Genomic DNA, 12229 nt, shown 5'->3' with positions numbered 1-12229 from the left:
TGATGTAATAGGAAAAGATGAGAACACCTAATGCCGACTTGGACATTGACGGAAATGCCATATGCATGGGGCCTACAAAATGTTGACATTAGGCAGGAAGGGTGGGTTGGTGTTGGCATTAACCACAGCCTTAAGCCACGCCATACGTCTGTCATGCAGGCAAATGCCATAATAGCACCAGACATAAGGAAACAGGGAAAGATGTTGATCAGTGGTTTTTCCATTTCTTGGTTCAAAAGCTCTTCCTTGGCAGCCTCTAAAAATGGTGTGGACTGCTTGTCACTTTTTCACTCATAGAGCCTGTATTTGGTAGAGTCAAGACTTCTTCAGTGTCCTAATGGATACGCTTACCGCCCTGTGCTAAAGCTCTAGTTGGAACCCCCCAAAGTCAGCCTCATCCCTAAGCTCCACTTTTTGGACAACTGACCATAAGCTTCCCATAGGACGAGTGCCTTAAAGATATGTGTTGAAGGTGGGCCAGACAGTAAAGATCCAGGGATGAAAGATCCAGCCCGTGCTCTGAAGAAGTTCATGGAGAGTGGCGAAAGTGATTAATTCAAGAGATAATTGCAAGCTAAGGGGGAGTTTCAGGCATGGTGGAGCAGGTATCAGGTGTGTGTGAGGGAGGACGAAGCCAGCGGCAGTGACGGGTGGTGGGTTCTCCCTGCCTTTCCCCAAGCCCGATCTTTATTCATACCAGCTTGGGAACTCGCTGTTCCCAGCCAATGAATCTGTTGAGAGGAGAATGGTAATGAGAGAAGGAATGTCAATGTCAGTGTTACTTGGGGGAAAAACCCACACCAGCAGGCTCTGCTGGATTGTAATCTGACAGATAAAAGCACTGACTGCAAATTGGTATGGCTGTTAGTGAATATTAAAGCAGCTTCACAAGTGATCAGCGAATGGGAGTGAGAACATGGTACTAATGATCACGACAAGAACAGCTGTCATTTAATTGGTCTGCAGGATGGCAGGCACCGTGGGAAGCACTCTGCATCCCTCACCTCCTTGCGTCCCCATTCATCCTTGGCCCCAGTGTTTAGTTGAGAAAACTGCCCCTCAACAGGCTTAAAAGGTGGTGAAGCTGTTCCGGTCTCTGTGTCTTAAAGGCCTGAGTCATTTCCACTGTCCCCCCACACCCACGGCAGACAGACAGATGGACCCTGTCCACTTTATGTTCTAAAGGGTTCTCATTACAGGAATGGGTATGTTCCATCCAACATAAGGGTCCAAACTCCAGGCGTCCATAACAGTAAAGCTTCTGGCCTGCTCTCCCCAGGCTGGGTCTGCTGCCGGCCGCGTCTCCTGCCGGCCGCAAGCCAGTGGTGGGAGAGGCTGTGCCATCAGCCTCACCCCCATTTCTCTGCCTTTTGCCTCATGCAGCTTGGTAAGTGGTTTCTGATCCCTCCAGGTCCAAGTGGTGGAGGGCGGAGGGAGAAAGGACTCACAAAAGGTCTTACTTGCTAAGTCCTGTCTTGAACTTGCTGCCATATCATAGATTGCATGAAGAGAATATCATTTTACCAACCCCCCCCCCAAAAGAGGCAGATTTGTTTAGTTTTGGAGGAATGGGATAACTGAGAACTGGTAATGATCACTAAAACTTAACTGAGATCATGCTGTGCAAACACATACATACTCAGAAGCGACTATAATTACTTTTTCCCTTTTTATGGGAAACTGAGGCTCCAAGAAATGAGTAATCTGTCAAGGTAGGATAGGTCATTATGTGGAAGACCAGGGATTTGGGCCCAGGGAGTCTGACTTCAGAACCTGGTCTCTTAACCTCTCTGTTATCTGAAGTTGGGTATCTACCAGAGAGAAAGGTACTATTCCTTACCAACTTGACAATTTGCCTTCGTTCTTATTCTAGGAAATATTACCAGACCGGATGGTATTTCCTTTTAATAGCTGGTACTGAAGCAAATCTAATGAAAATGTGCAACCTGAAAAAAAAAACACTTTCTGAAATTGTACTAATTTATGATCATAAAGGGAACACTCATGTTTGAAAATAACCAACAACTCAATTGGACGGTATGTAAAGAATTAGGAAAACAAATCTCAAGGGAACTAATTTGTATAACTAGAAACTATCTCAAGGAAATTATTTCTTGCATTGCGTGATACTTGGGAGCATATTTCATACAGCCAACAGTTTCATACATATTTGCACCCAGAGATAATTTGTTGTGGGAAATAAGACACCCTTCTCCCAACACGTGGCTTGGAGGGAGAGAAGAATATATCACTGATAATGGTTCTCACATGTAAAGCTGTTATGTCAGTTGCTGCAATTTGTCCCTTTCCTGATACTGTAGTTTATTGACACTCACAAGAGCATCGAAACCCTTTTTACATATTACAATTTCTGGGAAGCATTTTTAGCTCAAGAGATTGGGATATTTTGGGTGGAAGTGAGCATTTTGGAGTAGGTGCCTTGCATATGTCAGTTTCACCCCTTTGTCCAAGCCACCCCCTTCACTGTCTCTACCTGTTGAACTCCTACTCATGATATGAAGTCCGCACAGACTGTCACCTCTTCTCGAAAGCCTTCCTAATCACCCCAACCAGATGTGCTGTCTGCCTCTGTTGGGCCACGGGGAGTTTTGTAATTCGCCTTTGCAAGATTTTACCTTAAAAGGTAAAAAGCCTAAAATATTTTCTATGTGACCCTTTACATTTGTTGACTTGCTCTGGAGCAGGTGTTCTCAAATTTTCGCGTGTATCAGCATAACCTGGAGGGCTCATTAAACCACGGACTGCTGGGCCCCACCCTTATAGTTCCTGATTTAGAAGGTCTGAGGTGGGTCCTGAGAATCTACGTCTCTACCAAGTTCCCAGATGACCCCTTTGCTGCTGGTTGGGACCCACACTTGGAGAATACTGGTCTAGCGGTAAAGGAAGGTCTTTGAAATCACAGATACATCTTGAACTAATCTGTTATGTATCAGGCAGTTAACCTCTCTGGAGCTAAGTTTTTTCATCTGTAAAATGGGGCTCATGACAACCTGGTCAGGGTATAGGAAGTCGGTCAAAGTTTCTGGAACATGTAGTAGGGATTCAATAAATATCCGTTTCTTTCTTTCCCCCTTCCTTCTGTTCTCTCTCTCTCCCCACCCTTCCCTCTGAGAAGGAACTGACTCTGAATCACCTTCCTTCGTGAGGCTGCTTGGGAATATTATAGCAGTGGACAGCTCATGATGTGTCTCCCTCCAATATGGTGCTTGTCATGTAACTCAAACAAGTCAGCCTGGGAAAACTGCTCTTACCTAATTTACATAAGCACATACTGTGTGTAAGTTTCTTCACTAAGGAACAAAATTAAGATCAAGGACTAAAAAAGAGATCGTCTGTCTTCACAGAAGTTTTCCTGATAAAGGCAGAGGAGAGGGCTTAAAAAATTAATGGTTGCCCTTTAGTTAATTGTAATCAGGTGGTTTTGTCTTCCTTCCCAGGAAGAATGATAAAGGGCAAATGCCTTCGAAACAAAAGCAAGCTGAAATCTTTAAGGAAGCAGATAGGAGTGCACTCACAGAACTATAGGTGATTGGAAAGGAGGGTTTTTCTTGAGCCTGGTTTTAAAACCACGGTTAAATTAAGCACACAAAAATACTAACTTTTCCCTAGGAATGTTTTTCTTTAAAACTTAGCCGTTCCTGCTTCCTAAAACTGTGATGAGAATCAAGTGAGATAATTAATGTAATTGTATTTGAAAAGTATAAAGTACTGTTTAAATGCGAAGGAAATCAGATTTAGCACATTAAGTCGCAATGTAATTAGGCGAGAAAGAGCGTAATGTATTGGATGAATAGCAGGGGCTGCAGAGAGTTAAGGGGGTGCTGGAGGACCCCACTGTTGTCAGTCTTGGCCCCCGGGGAACCTATGCACCTTAATTTACCTGTTAAGCTAATTATAGAGAAGGCCTTTTAACCTTCTTGCTTTCAAATTTCTTACTTTCTCTCTCTACATGTGGCAGAACCTGAAAGATGAATTAACCTCACAGTTTCCCTCCGCTAGGGCTCAAAACCTCTGTTGTTGGCTCCCCTTAGTGCCAGTTAGAAAGACGTACATTTTCACTTTACCTTTACCTTTTTGCTTGAGTGCCCCCCTCCCACGAACTCTTTGACTTCTTCAGCTGTGGCTACATTTGCAAATCGTGTTTATCTTAGTAGTCCCCTTTTACTGAGAAAAACATATTTTTAGGCAGTGGTGTGCTGGTAAATGCTTAACAACCAGCGTCTCCGGGGACATGCATGGATGTTTATTATCAGTATGACCGATTTAAAGGATGCATAGCACACAATTTATAAATGATGATAACTACACCGTACTCCTCATTGTAAAGTCCACATAGCTGGTTGATTTTCACAGGATGCTTTTGTTGATTTGTGTCAAATTCTTGTATCCATAGCCAACCTATGATTGCTACTGACCAGCAAGTATAGTTTTGACATGAATCCAAAATTGATTGGTGGATACTTTCCTTTATGTTTACTACTAAGATGAAAGTGACACAACCAAAGATGGATGTAGGGATGTTTGTCCATGATATAAGTGACGCCTTTGCTGAATTATTTAATAGCATTGAATACTGGAAGAATTTTTCCTTAAGTTTTTATGGGATTATGACTACAGACACAACAGATTTAATTTTAATTTGCATTATATTATTATTTGCATGTTCTCCATCACTTTCTTTTTAAAAAAAGTTTTTTTTTTAAGGGGTGCCCAACTTGAGGCTTCAGCTCATAACCCTGAGGTCAAGACCTGAGCTGAGATCCAGAGTCAGAAGCTTAACTGACTGAGCCACCCATGCGCCCCTCTCCATTAATTTCTTAAGCCTAGATGATCAGCAAAACAATGAATCAAGTCCTGATTTATAGCATTTACCACTTTCTGTGGTGTAAATACTCCTGTTGCTCTGAACTTGGGTGCTGACTTGGGACTTGGGCCATGGTTCGTTGGTGTCGGGGAAGGGCCTCCTGGTGGGGTATCCCTGGCTCCCCTTGGCTTGCCCTCACTTCCAGTGTCTGCCCTCCAAGTTGGGAGTATCAGGTAAATTTTCAATGCTTGCTATGCATTCTTTGCTAATTTTACTTCTTTTTGCTTATTTCTTTCAACTTTAGGGATGGAATTTTGGAGATCTGCTTTGTAGCTATTATTCTTAGGGGTTTCTCATATTTTAAACGTTGCAGAGAATTCTGAACATTGTATAGAGGAAGAAAATAAAAAGCAGTCATAATCTAATTTCTCGAGATGTTGGTGTAGTTGTATTGGTTGTTTTTTTGATGCACTCAGATATACGATCTCACACTTCCTTTCTTTAACCAAATTAGGACCATAGTATACATTCATTTTTAAAACATTTTTTATCGAAGTATGACATATATGCTGAAAAATGCACAAATCAATAATTTATTGCTACATGAAAATACCCATATCACCACCACCTAGATAAGGTAGTGGGATGTTACTAGCCCCTCTGAAGCCCCTCCTCAAGCCCCCTACAAATTTGTATCCTCTCCCTTTTCCCCAAGTTTAAAGCCTACCCTTTCATCTACCATAAATTAATTTTGTGATTATTAGGCTTCTTCTTATAAATAGAAGCATATGGAATATACTCTTGTATCTGGTTTCTCTTTCTTAGCATTACATTTGTGAGATTCATCTCTGTTGGTGTGTGCAGAATTTATGCATTTGCACTGAAGATTTTTTTTCCCATTATATGAATCCATCGTAACCTATTTGTCACTCTACTTTTGATGGATGTTTGGATTGTTTCCAGTTTGGACCTATTTTGAATATTGCTGTTATGAACTTTTAAAAAATATATCTGTTATCGTTTGATACCCATTTCCATTGGGTAATCACTAGCAGTGAAGTTTCCGTTCAGACACAAACTTGCAGACATCATTTGTACTTTGCATACCTACAGGTTCAGGAGGTGATGCCGAGCTGCTTTCCTCAGTGCTCGTGACTTTTACACTCCCATTAGTGGTGCAGCACCCTTCCTGTTATGTCACATTCTCACCAACTCTTGGCATTGTCCTTGTATTTTAAACACAATATCACACTGTGAACATTTCCATGCATTATTGTTATTTATTCCCTAATTGTTAATGGCCATATGCAGTTTATTGTATAGAGCAGGGATTGGCAAACTTTTTCTGTAAAGGGCCAGAGAGCAAATATCTTCAACTTTGTAGGCCACACAGTCTATTGCAACTACTCAACTCTGTCATTGCAGCACAAAGGCAGCTATAGACAACATGTTAATGAATGAGTGTGGGTGACTGTTTCCCAATAAAACTTTATTTATAAAAACAACTGGTGGGCCAATCTTGGCCCTCACACTGTAGTTTGCCAACCTCTGGCATTTAGTTAGTTTCCTAATTATAACACCATTCATACCTGTTTTTAATCAGAAAAAAAATAGTTAAACCTACAATAAACATCAGCTATTGTTTGTGTACTCTGAGCCAAGCACTGTGCTTAGTTTTGAGAACCTGGTTGCATATCACTTGCAGATAAATTTTTCATGGATCTTACTTTCTAGTTGGGGTAGCCTAACAATTACTATCCCTGCCTGCCCACCTCCCACTCCCCCAAAGTGAATCTTAACTGAAACTCAATATGTAAAAGAGGTAAAAGCAGAACTATTTGATTCAAAAATATCTAACTCAGAGTCCTAACAACCTGACCACTTTCTGGCCCCAGTAGTTCTCCCTGTGTTTAACACTAGGTGTCTACTGATCACAGCTTGAAAATCATGAGCAGACTATCAATTGTAGCTTGTTGACAGTTTTTTGTTATTATGTCACTGCTTTGAATGTTTTTGTACATAAATCTTTGATCACATTATTTTCTGCAATAGATTTCTAGCAGAGAATTTATGAGGTCAAAGGATGTAACTATTCTGAAGGCTCCTGCTCTATTTTGCCAAAACATTTTTCAGTTTGTGCTGCCACAGGCAGTATTGTATGAGTTGTTTTTCACCTTTGCCAATATCCAGTATTGGCGTTTAAAAAGCATTTGCAAATTTGGTAGGTGAAAAATACTACCTTGTTGTTTCAATTTACATTTCTTTGATTAGTTGAGTGCTGAACATTTTTTCATATTTATTAGTCATTTGCATTTTTCCCCCTCTGAATTGATGAAAATAAGACATTTTGAGCATCATTGAAATAGAGTTTTGGAAAGAGATTAACAAATCACTTCCCCCCCACCCAGATACCAGACTTTGAATTGGAAAGAGGTCATGGTCAAAAACAGATTTCTGTAGAATTCTCCTTGGTGTCCAAGCCTGTATTTTATTCTGGACACATTACTATTCTTAATTTGATAAAATATATTTTTTGAAGGTTGAACACACTATTTGAAATTTTATAGGTACAAATAGAAGTATGTGAGAGAAATAACATTGTGTCAGAAGATGAAACATGAAACTAGATGTAATAAGAGTAACTAGGTGTGTGTGATGGCCCGAATGTTTGTGTTCCACCCCTCCGACTTTCCAAATTTATGTGCTGGAGCCTAAACCCCCAGTGTGCTGGTATTTGGAGGTGGAACATTTGGAAGGTAATTAGGTCATGGGGGTGGACATTCACGAATAGAATTAGTGCCTTTTTAAGAAGGGATATGAGAGAGATGATCTCTCTCTGCTGTCTACCACTAGAGGATTCAAGGTAAATCTTGTCTGCAAGGAAGAGGAATTGCCCTTGCCAGACAGTGGATCTGCTCGCACCTCAGTCGTGGACTAACGAGCCTCCAAAACTGTATGAAATAAATTTTTGTTGTTTAAGCCATCCAGCCTATGGTATTCTGACTGAGATAGAAATCTGTATTAGTTAGGGCTCTCCAGAGAAATAGAACCAATAGGATTTATATATATCTATATCTTTCTAGATATATAGAGATTTATTATAAGGTATTAGCTTATAATAAAAAAGCTAAGCAAGAGATTTATCGTAAGATATTAGCTCCCATGTTATGGAGACAGCGAAGTCCTACAATCTGCCGTCTTCAAGCTGGAGACCTGGGAAAGCTGGTCATGTAGTCTGAATGCCTGAGAGCCAAGAGTGGAGGTTCCAGTCCGGACCCAAAGGCCCGAGAAACAGGAGCACTGAGGCAGGAGAAGATGAATGTTTCAGCTCAAGCAGTCAGGCAGAGTGAATTTAACCTTCCTCTATCTTTTCGTTCTGTTGAGGCCCTTAATGGATCAGTGGTGCCCACGCACGGTGGGGAGGGCCATCTGCTTTGCTACATTCTCTGCACAGGCTCACCCTCCACCCGAGTCACCCTGCCTGTTTCATTCCTGCTTCCAGTTCAGAGTTCTTTTTTTTTTTTAATTTTATTTTATTATATTATGTTAATCACCATACAGTACATCCCCAGATTCCGATGTAAAGTTTAATGCTTCATTAGTTGCGTATAACACCCAGTGCACCATGCAATACGTGCCCTCCTTACTACCCATCACCAGTCTATCCCATTCCCCCACCCCCTCCCCTCTGAAGTCTTCAGTTTGTTTCTCATAGTCCATAGTCTCTCATGTTTCATTCCCCCTTCTGATTACCCCCCTTTTCTTTATCCCTTTCTTCCCCTACCGATCATCCTAGTTCTTATGTTCCATAGATGAGAGAAATCATATGATAATTGTCTTTCTCTGCTTGACTTATTTCACTTAGCATTATCTCCTCCAGTGCCGTCCATGTTGCAGCAAATGTTGAGAATTCGTTCTTTCTGATAGCTGAGTAATATTCCATTGTATATATGGACCACAGCTTCTTAATCCAGTCATCTGTTGAAGGGCATCTCGGCTCCTTCCATGATTTGGCTATTGTGGACAATGCAGCTATGAACATTGGGGTGCATATGGCCCTTCTCTTTACTACGTCTGTATCTTTGGGGTAAACACCCAGTAGTGCAATGGCTGGGTCATAGGGTAGTTCAATTTTTAACTTTTTAAGGGACCTCCACACTGTTTTCCAGAGTGGCTGTACCAACTTGCATTCCCACCAACAATGTAGGAGGGATCCCCTTTCTCCACATCCTCTCCAACAATTGTTGTTTCTTGCCTTGTCTATCTTTGCCATTCTAACTGGCGTAAGGTGGTATCTCAGTGTGGTTTTGATTTGAATTTCCCTGATGGCTAATGATTTTGAACATTTTTTCATGTGTCTGTTAGCCATTTGTATGTCTTCATTGGAAAAGTGTCTGTTCATATCTTCTGCCCATTTTATGATTTGTTTATTTGTTTCTCGTGTATTGAGTTTGAGAAGTTCTTTGTAGATCTTGGATACCAGTCCTTTATCTGTGGTGTCCTTTGCAAATATATTCTCCCATTCCGTGGGCTGTCTCTTAGTTTTTTTGACTGTTTCCTTGGCTGTGCAGAAGCTCTTTATCCTGATAAAGTCCCATAAGTTCATTTTATCTTTTATTTCTCTTGCCTTTGGAGATGTGTCGTGAAAAAGGTTGCTCTGGCCGATGTCATAGAAGTTGTTGCCTATGTTCTCCTCTAGAATTTTGATGGATTCCTGTCTCACATTGAGGTCTTTCATCCATTTGGAGTTTATTTTTGTGTATGGTGTGAGAGAGTGGTCAAGTTTCATTCTTTTGCATGTAGCTGTCCAATTTTCCCAGCACCATTTATTGAAGAGACTGTCTTTTTTCCACCGGATGTTTTTTCCTGCTTTATCAAAGATTAGTTGCCCAAAGAGCCGAGGGTCCATTTCTGGGTTCTCTATTCTGTTCCATTGGTCGATGTGTCTGTTTTTGTGCCAGTACCATGCTGTCTTTGTGATCACAGCTTTGTAGTACAGCTCGAAATCCGGCATTGTGATGCCCCCAGCTTTGTTTTTCCTTTTCAACAGTTCCTTGGAGATTCGGGGCCTTTTCTGGTTCCATACAAATTTAAGGACTATTTGTTCCAGTTCTTTGAAAAATGTCCTCGGTATTTTGATCGGGATAGCATTGAAAGTGTAGATTGCTCTGGGTAGTATGGACATTTTAACTATGTTAATTCTTCCAATCCATGAGCATGGAATATTTTTCCATCTTTTTATGTCTTCCTCAATATCTTTCAAAAGTGATCTATAGTTTCTAGCATATAGGTCCTTTACGTCTCTGGTTAAGTTAATTCCAAGGTAACGCATGGTTTTTGGTGTTATTGTAAATGGGATGGATTCCCTAATTTCTCTTTCTTCAGTCTCGTTATTCGTGTATAGAAATGCAACTGATTTCTGGGCATTGATTTTGTATCCTGCCACCTTACTGAATTGTTCTATAACTTCTAATAGTTTGGGAGTGGATTCCTTTGGGTTTTCCATATAGAGTATCATGTCATCTGCAAAGAGAGACAGTTTGACTTCTTCTTTGCCGATTTGGATACCTTTGATCCCTTTTTGTCTTCTGATTGCTGTTGCAAGGACTTCTAGTACTATGTTGAATAATAGTGGCGAGAGTGGGCATCCTTGTCGTGTTCCTGATCTTAAGGGAAAGGCTTCCAGCTTTTCCCCATTGAGAATAATGCTTGCAGTAGGCTTTTCATAGATGGCTTTTATGAGATTGAGAAATGTACCCTCTATTCCTACACTCTGAAGGGTTTTAATCAGGAAAGGATGCTGTATTTTGTCAAATGCTTTTTCTGCATCAATTGAGAGGATCATATGGTTCTTGAGTCTTTTCTTGTTGATATGATGTATCACATTGATTGATTTGCGAGTGTTGAACCATGCTTGCATCCCAGGTATGAATCCCACTTGGTCATGATGGATAATCCTTTTAATGTACTGTTGGATTCTATTAGCAAGGATCTTGTTGAGGATTTTGGCATCCATATTCATTAGAGAAATCGGTCTGTAATTCTCCTTTTTGAGGGGGTCTTTGCCTGGTTTGGGGATCAAGGTAATATTAGCCTCATAGAATGAGTTTGGTAGCTTTCCTTCTGTTTCTATTTTTTGAAATAGCTTTAGGAGAATAGGTATTATTTCTTCTTTGAATGTTTGGTAGAATTCCCCAGGAAAACCGTCTGGGCCTGGAGTTTTATTATTTGGAAGGTTGTTTATCACTGACTCAATTTCTTCATAGTTAATTGGCCTATTTAAGAAATCTATTTCTTCCTGTTTCAGTCTTGGTAGTTTATAGGTTTCCAGGAAGGCCTCCATCTCTTCCAGATTGTTTAGTTTTTTGGCATATAGCTGTTGATAAAAGTTTCTAATAATCCTTGCAATTTCAATGGTGCTGGTCGTGACCTCTCCCTTTTCAGTCATAATTTTAATAATCTCAGTCCTTTCTCTTTGTTTTTGGACAAGTTTTGCCAGTGGTCTATCAATTTTATGGATTCTCTCAAAGAACCAGCTTCTAGTCCTGTTGATCTGCTCTACTGTGGTTCTGGTCTCTAATTCATTGATTTCTGCTCTAATCTTGGTCAACTCCTTCCTTGTCAGTGGGTTAGGCCTGTCCCTCTGTTGCTGTTCCAGTTTCTTGAGGTGAGAATATAGAAACTGCATTTTAGATTTTTCTATTCTTTTGAGTGAGGCTTGGATGGCTATGTATTTCCCCCTTAGGACTGCCTTTGCAGTATCCCATAGGTTTTGGACCGTTGTGTATTCATTCTCGTTGGTCTCCATAAATTGTTTAATTTGTTTTTTGATTTCCTGGTTTATCGAGTCATTCTTGAGCAGGATGGTTCTTAGCCTCCAAGTGTTTGAGTTTCTTCCAGGTTTTTCCTTGTGGTTGAGTTCCAATTTCAGAGCGTTGTGGTCTGAGAATATGCAGGGGATAATTTCAATCTTTTGGTATTGGCTGAGACCTGTTTTGTGTCCCAGAGCATGATCTATTCTTGAGAATGTTCCATGGGCATTTGAATAGAATGAGTATTCTTTGGTTCTGGGGTGTAGTGTTCTATATATATCTATGAGGTCCAACTCGTCGAGTATGGCATTCAAAGCCTTTGATTCTTTGCTTAGTTTTTGCCAGGGTGTTCTGTCTATTTCTGATAGTGGGGTGTTGAGGTCCCCTACTATTACTGTGTTCTTATCTATATGTCTCTTTATTTTGGTTAAGAGTTGGCTTGTGTATCTTGCTGCTCCCCTGTTGGGGGCATATATATTAATAATTGTCATATCCACTTGTTGAATACTTCCTTTAAGAATAATATAGTGCCCTTCTGTATCTCTCTCTATGGCCTCTAGTTTAAAATCCAGTCTATCTGATATGAGAATTG

At 40.6% G+C, this 12229-nt stretch overlaps 1 protein-coding gene across 1 annotated transcript in view; it reads left to right on the top strand.

Annotated features, from left to right (window-relative positions):
* CDYL2 (chromodomain Y like 2) overlaps positions 1-12229 on the top strand; it is a 324144-nt gene that overhangs the window by 82699 nt on the left and 229216 nt on the right. The window lies entirely within an intron of this gene.

This window comes from Ailuropoda melanoleuca, chromosome 12, assembly GCF_002007445.2.
Source record: "Ailuropoda melanoleuca isolate Jingjing chromosome 12, ASM200744v2, whole genome shotgun sequence".
NCBI classification, from domain to species: domain Eukaryota; kingdom Metazoa; phylum Chordata; class Mammalia; order Carnivora; family Ursidae; genus Ailuropoda; species Ailuropoda melanoleuca.
The sequence above is the reverse complement of the archived record's forward strand: the minus strand, read 5'-3'. Positions and strand labels throughout refer to the sequence as shown.